General features: G+C 34.2%; 1 protein-coding gene across 1 annotated transcript in view; it reads right to left on the reverse strand.

The window, feature by feature from the left end:
* LOC123523211 (kin of IRRE-like protein 2) overlaps positions 1-2,569 on the reverse strand; it is a 98,859-nt gene extending 96,290 nt beyond the window's left edge. Inside the window, exon 1 of the mRNA XM_045300910.2 lies at positions 2,432-2,569. The gene's annotated coding sequence lies outside the window, so the exon portion shown is untranslated. The remainder of the gene's footprint in view (positions 1-2,431) is intronic.
* Between the last annotated feature and the right edge of the window lie 6,634 nt (positions 2,570-9,203).

Below are 9,203 nucleotides of genomic sequence, written 5' to 3' on the forward strand. Positions count from 1 at the left end.
TCCAAATTTAGTGGATTGTTCTCGATCATTTAAAGTCAATTGAGATGATTGTTTTCCCTTGAACGGAACAAGGAACTTCTAAATCACGTATTGGCTCTTGAGGCATCGCATGTTGTAAAATATTTTAATATTTTTTTCCTGATATAAAGATGCAGAAGAATTTTCGGAAGTAAACTAGCTAAATACTTATTAAAAGTCTAATTTGTAATTGTTGCTGACACCATTTGATTATTTATAATATTATTTACTTTTGTTTAAACTGTTACGCCCCGAAATACATTTTTATAACACCGATCATTTCGTTTTTCAATCATTTGAAACTATCTTAACGATGTCTATATCTTGATGGCCAATGGAATGCCTAATAGCCAAACATTTGGAATGTGAAATGTTTTCTACAGGCAACAAGTTATCTACATGTACAATGTATATATGAAGAGATTTTACATACTTTGTTATTTTACTCTGACATCATTCTGTGATAGCATATTGCATCAATAATAAATCACACTTCATACTATCGTGGCTGAAACCGACTTCTTACCAATCAACCAAGCTTTCAAGGACATCTGCCAAAGTACTGTGTTAAGAGGCGGTAGGGTATGGCTTATCAAAAGCGCTGCCTTTCTAATTTAGTACAGTTTTCCAGATTTATTGCATACAAAATATAATTAAGGACTTTCTTTTGTTTGGTAATTAATTTTGAAGCAACAAAGAAAGAAAACAAGAGGGTCATGATGACCCTGTATCGCTCACCTGAGTATATTGAACCCCATGTTTCAAACTGATGCTAAAATATTAGAAAGTAGATCAGTAGGTCACATTTATGGTCACTGAAAGACAGTTTAAAGATTGGTATGCAAAACTGTACATGTCATCCAAATTTCAAGGCTGGATCTTAAACTTGAGTGGTCACAAGCAAAAGTTTACGCATGGACACACTGACGACGTAGACCTACTGACCTAGTTTTTGACCGCAGTTGACCCAGTTTCGAACTTGACCTAGACATCATCAAGATGAATACTCAGACCAACTTTCATACAGATCCCAAGAAAAATATCGCCTCTAAAGAGGTCAAAAGATTTTTCTATTATTTGATCCACTGACCTAGTTTTTGATGGCACGTGACCTCGTTTTGAACTTGAACTAGATATCATCAAAGTGAACATTCTGACCAATTTTCATGAAGATCCATTGAAACGTATGGACTCTAGAAAGGTCACAAGGTTTTTCTATTTTTAGACATACTGACCTAGTTTTTGATCGCACGCGACCCAGTTTCAAACGAAATCACTTCCGCATGACGTCACAAGATGTTTTACTTACCTTTACGCCAAGCTCTTCAAGTAAAGCAAGAGTTTCGTCCCTTTATATGGCTATTTTTAGAGTATTAATGTTCGGAAAAAATACCGTATTTGTTCAAAATTTACTACGAGCGCACCTTAGAACAATTTTCTTTTAGTATCATTCTCCGTGCTTTTGTAATCCTCAACACATATCCAAAAACTAAAATTGTTCTCCCCTGCGCTCGTATCGTACTTTGTTGATAAAGTGCATGAAAACGTCTAAAAATGTACAAACTCTGTGTTGATGACATGAAACTAGACCATGGATCATGACTTTTAACGCAAAACTGATACATTTTTTCTTCAAAAAATGCAAGATTAAGCCTTTATCTTTCAAATAATCCATATCGTTGAGATGTATTTTTACTTTCATTTTCTTCGAAATTTGGGGGCTAAAACTGTGCCTTATCATACATGGTCCTTTTAGTAGGATTTTCTTGAGACCATCAGATGGAGTATACGTTTTTGTATCGTTGTTTTTATCGCATACAGTTTGAGCACTTAATTATTCTTGGGAAACGAATAATTTAAAATGTCATTGGATTCAGTTTCATAAGATTCATGTAGACTTAAAGGATTTTTTTCCGATGAATTATTTCTTTCATCCATACTATACAGTCATGTAAATCAGCATTGATAAATACTATATTTCCCCATTTGAATTAAATTGTTTCAAAACTTACGATGTTGCTTTGATTTTTGTTGTTGTTGTTTAAATGATAATTCATAGATCTTTAAATGCTTAGATAACCAAATATTCCTAGAGAAGTTATCTTCCACTTGCTTCACTTCCCAAGTGGGACCTATCTTCCACTTGCTTCACTTCCCAAGTGGAACCAAATAATATGGATTACATATTTTCTTTCCGGATGAAAGAAAGCTATACCATTACAAACACGACTATTCCACCAAGCAGTTTTCAACAGAAAGCAATATCAGTACAATCTGAATTTTAGATACCAACTCTGCTGTATCAAAGTTAACTTGAAAGCTTGTAATTATTTACATATTCCACAAAATATATTCTTTGCTTTTGCTTCTTTTCAATATTTAATACCGTTAGAAAGAAATAAGAGCTACAAACCATTTCCATTGGATAAATCCAGACACTTTTATACCAGCATTACGTCCGCAATGTGAATGTCTTTATGTTACAGAGAAAAAACAACAATAAAACAGAAAAAAATGTCTGTAAACTAACAAACCGTTATTGGTTTTTTGTTCTTGTTTTTTTTGTTTTTTTTTGTTTGTTTTGTTTTTGTTAATGTTTTTGTTAATAAAACACCAGATAAAAATGTATGTACTTATTCTGTTAATCACAAATAATAACTAATTATCATGAAGCATGCAAATGAACACTTAGAACGGCACTAACTCATTTAGCAGCAAACGAAAACTCTAATCTGTATTTCGTCAAAAATCCATAGATCCTGAAAGTCATGCCAACAATCGATTCCATATCTCGACACGTTAATTACAAAGTAATGACACTCTTTGTAGATAGTAGTCGTACTAACAGATGCATAATGACCTGGAACAATCATATGTCATCTTTACAAAAATAACTATCTATCTTTTCCATTCCAGAGTGGAAGAGCTTTCTATATACGTATTCCTGGTAATGGTACATTCAGAAGGTTTTATAATGGATTAGGTGTTTGCGAAGTTTCATTGTTTCGCTGTATTGCTCACTTCACTATGATGATTTATAGTATGTAAGTGAGCAAACAAGTATAGAATAGTATGTACAACTTGACAGTAAGTTGGTAAATAAACAAGTTTGTAAATAAGTAAGTAAGCAATGATATGTGTCTAATTCGCCTACACGTCACCACTTATTATCGTTTATAGCGTGAATCCTATCTGATAAGTTTTTCATAAACGTCCCGCATGAGGGAGTACATGATTGCATGTAAACAGAAATTCTTTTTCACATGAAAATAATGCCAAAAATGTGTTCTATAAAAAAGTACTATGGATAAATTGCGGAAATACACATGTATCAATTACAATGATAAAGCGATGTGTTCCTGTATTTTCAAGTAACAGATGGGGATACAAATAATATCGTATATATGTATTAATTGCAGTATAAGCCACTTTTTCTACTTTCAAGTGACACTGGGAGATACAAGTACTGTCCACTAGTTGCGCCTTTAAACGCGAATATAATTGTTTTTGTTGTTTTGTTTTTCAGCAAAGAAAAAGGTACAGTGCGAAGACTAAATTTGTTAAATGATTCGACTCAAGTATGGGGTTCCTAATCGATATACATTTCTGATCATTAGCAGTCAGATTATTCAAAAAATTAAACGCACAAGCCCATAAAATGTTTAAATAGGAATCAATATCTGGACGGTTTGCTCTTTTCCCAAAAAACCTTTAAATATTTTGAAAAAAAAAAACTCTTTTTTTTTCAAAGTATTCCCCACCTACGTCTATAAACTTTTGCCATCTTCGTGGGAACTTTTGTATTCTGAACTACTGCTCGGATACCGATTTACAGCTGAAAATAAAATCACCCTGGTCTCATATTTGTTTCAAGCGAGCCTTTTTTTACTGTTCTGGAAACAAATAAAAGTCGCAGGGGCAAGGTTTGGGCTGTCACTTGAAGGAGTTGATAAGTTTTACTTTAGATAAGGCTGTATGAGAGGGAGCATTGTCATGCAAAAGAATTTCATTTTCTGGGTTAGCCTGGGACGCCTGAGATAATGCAAAAAATTTGAACAATTAGTGGCAAATATTTTTAAAAGAAATTTTAGTAAGGTCCCAATTATAAAGTTATTGAAATAATTAAATATGGCTCAGTATTATCCAGAATAAAACTAAGAAGAACACTTTAATTCCTTTTTGAAACTAGTTTAAAAATACTGACTCACTTTTGTAAGTGTGTAAAGATACACAGTCTGTAAGATATACTATACTCACCGTTGTCGTATAATAGTCAAACATGTTATGGTTATTACGTTGACCGTTACTTTCGTAATGTGTACGGAATTCAAATACTACAAAATGTTTGTGGGACAAGATGTACAAAGGGTTACTGTATTCATTCCCAACTCCGAAATCCAAGTTACGAAAGTAGTTGCATTACGTTGCTTGAAATCCATACCACAACTTTGTTATACACAATGATAAGGGCGGTAGATAATTTTACCACAATGTTATTGATGCCGATTTTTTGACTGTTCCTAATAAATGGACACATATTGTTGCACCGATTTCTTCCAAATATTTATTTCAAATTACTGCATAAACTCAAGTATGAATAAAGAAATAAAGTTGAGGGACATTCGTCATCCGATTTATCAAATAGACAAAATTACCTTGTACTGTAACCTTTGTCCAGATATTATCTTATACAAAATTAAGCACATCTCAAGACTAACGTTAAGGTATTGTTTTCGAGGTTGGACAAGTAAACGGACGACTGACTAAAGCAAAATGCTACGGATACTTTTTTCCCAAATGGAATTCAAAATGGCATATCTGTTGTTTAAATGATGTACTTTTAGCAAGTTATCCTGACTTAAAGGGAACCCATTCGGGTACACTGTCAGTAGGAAAGAAGATATTTTCATCACAAACGAATGTTTTAATCCTCCTACCTTTCAAATTACAACTGCAGAGAAAATATATTGGTATTTTCTCATTATTTATTTATTAGCATTAGACACCCTCTCAAATCAACGGCATGCTAATTAACAAAAACAACACAATTCCTTGTCGACAGTACAGATAACAGAGCAAGGAGATATTAACATATGATTATATTAAATGATAGTTAATAATGGTTATGATCGATCTGATATTTCTCATTTTCTTTCAAACACGACACGAAATTAGAAGGAGAAACGAACTATGTGTTTGCGAATGACACAGCCTAAAATATTTGAGCCGCGCCATGAGAAAACCAACTTAGTGTATTTGCGACCAGTATGGATCCAGACCAGCCTGCGCATCAGGATCCATGCTGTTCGCTTTCAAAGCCTATTGCAATTAGAGAAACCTTTAGTGAACAGCATGGATCCAGACCAGACTGTGCGGATGCGCAGGCTGGTCTGGATCCATGCTGGTCGCAAATGCACAGTGTTGGTTTTCTCATGACGCGGCTCATTTCGCTAAGTGTGGCTTCTGCTAAAAGCCGTCACTTAACTGCACACGTACTTAATATAAATCACAAATTGACCAATTTCATAGCATTTCATTCAGTTAAATGGTCATTTACATATATTTTGCAGAATTATAACATCTTTATATGCAATCAAACTTCCTGATTCTAACGGGATGTGTATATATTAACAAAGAGCACGTTTGCAAAATATTTTGATTACGTTTAAAATCGTCATTTATATTGCATATAAATTTGTTTATTATCCGCCGCCAGGATGCGGCAGGTTTATTGGTATGTGAAATTTATTTCGCGTGTGGGACATGGAGCAGATCTTTTTAATTCGTAGATGTGTGATGCACTTATACTTTATTTAAATGATGAAATATTGTATTTCGTCACCTTAGTGCAAAAAGTGAATAAGTCCTTCTTTAAGTCAATGAAGTTATCCACTTCTTGCGTTGAGGTGACGATTTTATATATATTTCAGTATTTTTTAAAACAAGAGGGCCATAAAGGCCCTGTATTGCTCACCTGACCTATTGACCTAAAGATCATCAAGATTAATTTTCCAATTTAATTTTAAAGACCAAGTTTCATTAAGAATTAAATGTGACTTCTACAGTGTTAACTACTTTTTCCTTTTGACCCCACATGACCCAAATTTGAACTTGACCTAAAGATCATCAAGGTAAACATTCTGACCAAGTTTCATGAAGATACAGTCATAAATGTGGCTTCTAGATTGTTAACAAGCTTTACCTTTGATTTGACCTGGTGACCTAGTTTCTGACTCCACTTGACCTAGATTTAAAGCTGACCTAAAGATCATCAAAATTAACATTCTGACCAACTTTCATAGAGATATTTCCGTACATGTGGCCTCTAGAGTGTTAACAAGCTTTACATTTGATTGGACTTGGTGTCCTAGTTTTTGACCCCACATGACCCAGATTTAAATTTGACCTAAAGATCACCAAGACTAACATTCTGACCAAGTTTCGTGAAGATACAGTCATAAATGTGGCCTCTAGAATGTTGACTAGCTTTTCCTTTGATTTGACCTGGTGACCTATTTTTTGATCCAACATGACCCAGATTCAAATTTGACCTAAAGATCATCAAGATTAACATTCTGACCAAGCGTCATGAAGATATAGTCAAAATTGTGGCCTCTAGAGTGTTAACAAGCTTTTCCTTAGATTGGACCTGGTGACCTAGTTTTTTTACCCCAGATGACCCAATACCAAACTCATCCATGATTTTATTGAGAGTAACATTCTGACCAAGTTTAATTAAGACTTGACCAAAATTGTGCCCTCTAGAGTGTTAACAAGCTTTTCCTTTCATTTGACCTGGTGACCTAGTTTTTGACCCCAGATGACCCAATATCGAACTCGTCCAAGATTTTATTAAGGGTAACATTCTAACCAAGTTTCATTAAGACTAGCTAAAATTGTGACCTCTAGAGTGTAAACAGTAAAATTGGTGACGACGGACTGACAGACGACGGACGGACGACGACGGACACAGAGCGATCAAAAAAGCTCACATTGAGCACTTCATGCTCAGGTGAGCTAAAAATAAGAAAAACACTTGGGCCACGGGACACGTTTTGACAATCTTCGTAACACACCGTAAGTTACGACCATCTTTGTCTTTCGCTTTCGGATGACCGTGACCTAATTCACACGATACTTTTGTTAACATTTTTATTTCTACAATTTTCGCTTTTCATGTGGAACATCTGCCTAAGATACAAGAATTTTATAATTTGGTGGTGATGCAGGATTACCACGATTATCGGAGATTTGTGAAGCTATGTTTTTCTTCAATGTTAAATTGTAAAAACAGATTGATGTGTATGACGTCATCAATATCTGCGTACATAACATGTAAACAAGTAATCAGCTATTCAGTGAGATGATAACATTTGGTAGAGATATTTTTTACTTTCCCGTGTTTCGGAGTATAGCGGGAAAGTTTTGTCTTTGAGTTACGGTTTATTGAACCGCACTGGTCAAGTATGTATGAATATTGTCCAATGGGCATTTGTTTATTCCCAAACTGACCAATTAGAAATTACCATAAGCTACAAGTATAATGTTGAATAATTTTGTTTTTACATCTGAAACTTTGGTACATATTTGAATTTTGAAAATAAGCACAAGTTATTATTAATAAGTAGATCTATTGTGGATATACTTCATTTAGCACATAAATGAGTCAATTTTTCTTGATAGTAAGAAAGAAAGTTTTTCTTAATAAAATAAAATATTTTTTATGCACATAAAGAAATTTTGTGTCGCAATTAAATTAACACTTTTTAATGTGTGGAGTCCACACACACCATTGAGGAAAGCACTAAATTGTTTTTTGGACACAGGTTTTCAGAGTCACATTCTCTGTTTTTCCTGGACGTTGTGTTCTTTAATGATATGGAGAATTCCGATACGAATTATCAATAAAACATTGTAAGACAAAAAGTTTTGATTATACAAGAATGGCATATGTAATGAAAGATAGGAGTTTGTAAGAATGGATTTACACAGTAACAATGTTTATATTATACATCAGTATTATATTTATAACATACAATAAGAGATTTACATATTATTTGTTGATAGTATTTGTTATACAGTATGTCATTCATATCATATCGGAATAAATGATCCCGTAGCCAGAGTGCACAGCTACAAAGGCGAAATAGAGTTTGTGTTAAGTTTTATTTATAAGTAAAGAGAAGACGTTAAGTGTGTTGAGTAAATGGAAATGTGTTTACATTGCTTCTGTTAGGATTCTGGTTAGGAAGGTGTGGTTAGTTTGCATAAACTGTAGATATTAGATTTTTAGGATATAATTTAATATATTTAATTGCCATGACCTGTAGATGACCTGTAGATGACCCTATTTGCTTTTGAGATCATTAGCTCACAAAACATTGCTCACAATAAAAAAAGACATTCATTATGACTGATCTGAATAAACATTTCTGGCGGCGGAAAAAACTTTTAACTTCTGTTTGACTGGTGGCCGAGCTTGGAGATAATAGACAGTGTACATGTGTAAATGGTCAGTCTACCAACTTCCTTCCTGTCGAGTTAGATATGATCCAGATGTAGTAAACAATATTTCTTTATCCCTGTGTACCGTAACGATAGTAGGCTAGTAGCACGCATTTTGCACAGCCACTAAGATAGCTCGATTTATTTCTGATTGAGCGGAACTACCTTGGTTACATAGGAGTGCAAATCAGGAAGCGCTGGCGGAAACAGAGAATGGGAACATTTTGTTCATCTGGAATCGAATTTTGTATCTTTTTAATTGTTTAAGATTTTTCGTTCGCCCTTACCGCCACACCACCCACCAGGCTACTAACATCATATTGATAACTTTCATATTATGTTGACAAACCTTTTCCCCCATTTTTGATCAACCAGAACTATGTTTGTTAATATTGTTGCCTGGGTTGAATAAATATTGCTTTGCTCTCTAATATCAGAGGTGTGTGCTATAAATTGTTGAACATTGCACTGATATATACAGCAATTTAACAATCTAACATGAATGCATATCAAGTTAACTTCATGATCAAAGTAAAAATCAAGCAATTTAAGGGATAAGGACACGCTTCCATTTGCAGCATTAGGAATCCACTAGCCCTGCCCCCATCCGCCCCCCCCCCCCCACATCCCTTGTTTTCCAAATGTTACCAGTTAGGTATTTTCGTGAATGTAAGCCTTTT

This window comes from Mercenaria mercenaria, chromosome 8 (assembly GCF_021730395.1).
Source record: "Mercenaria mercenaria strain notata chromosome 8, MADL_Memer_1, whole genome shotgun sequence".
NCBI classification, from domain to species: Eukaryota; Metazoa; Mollusca; class Bivalvia; order Venerida; family Veneridae; genus Mercenaria; species Mercenaria mercenaria.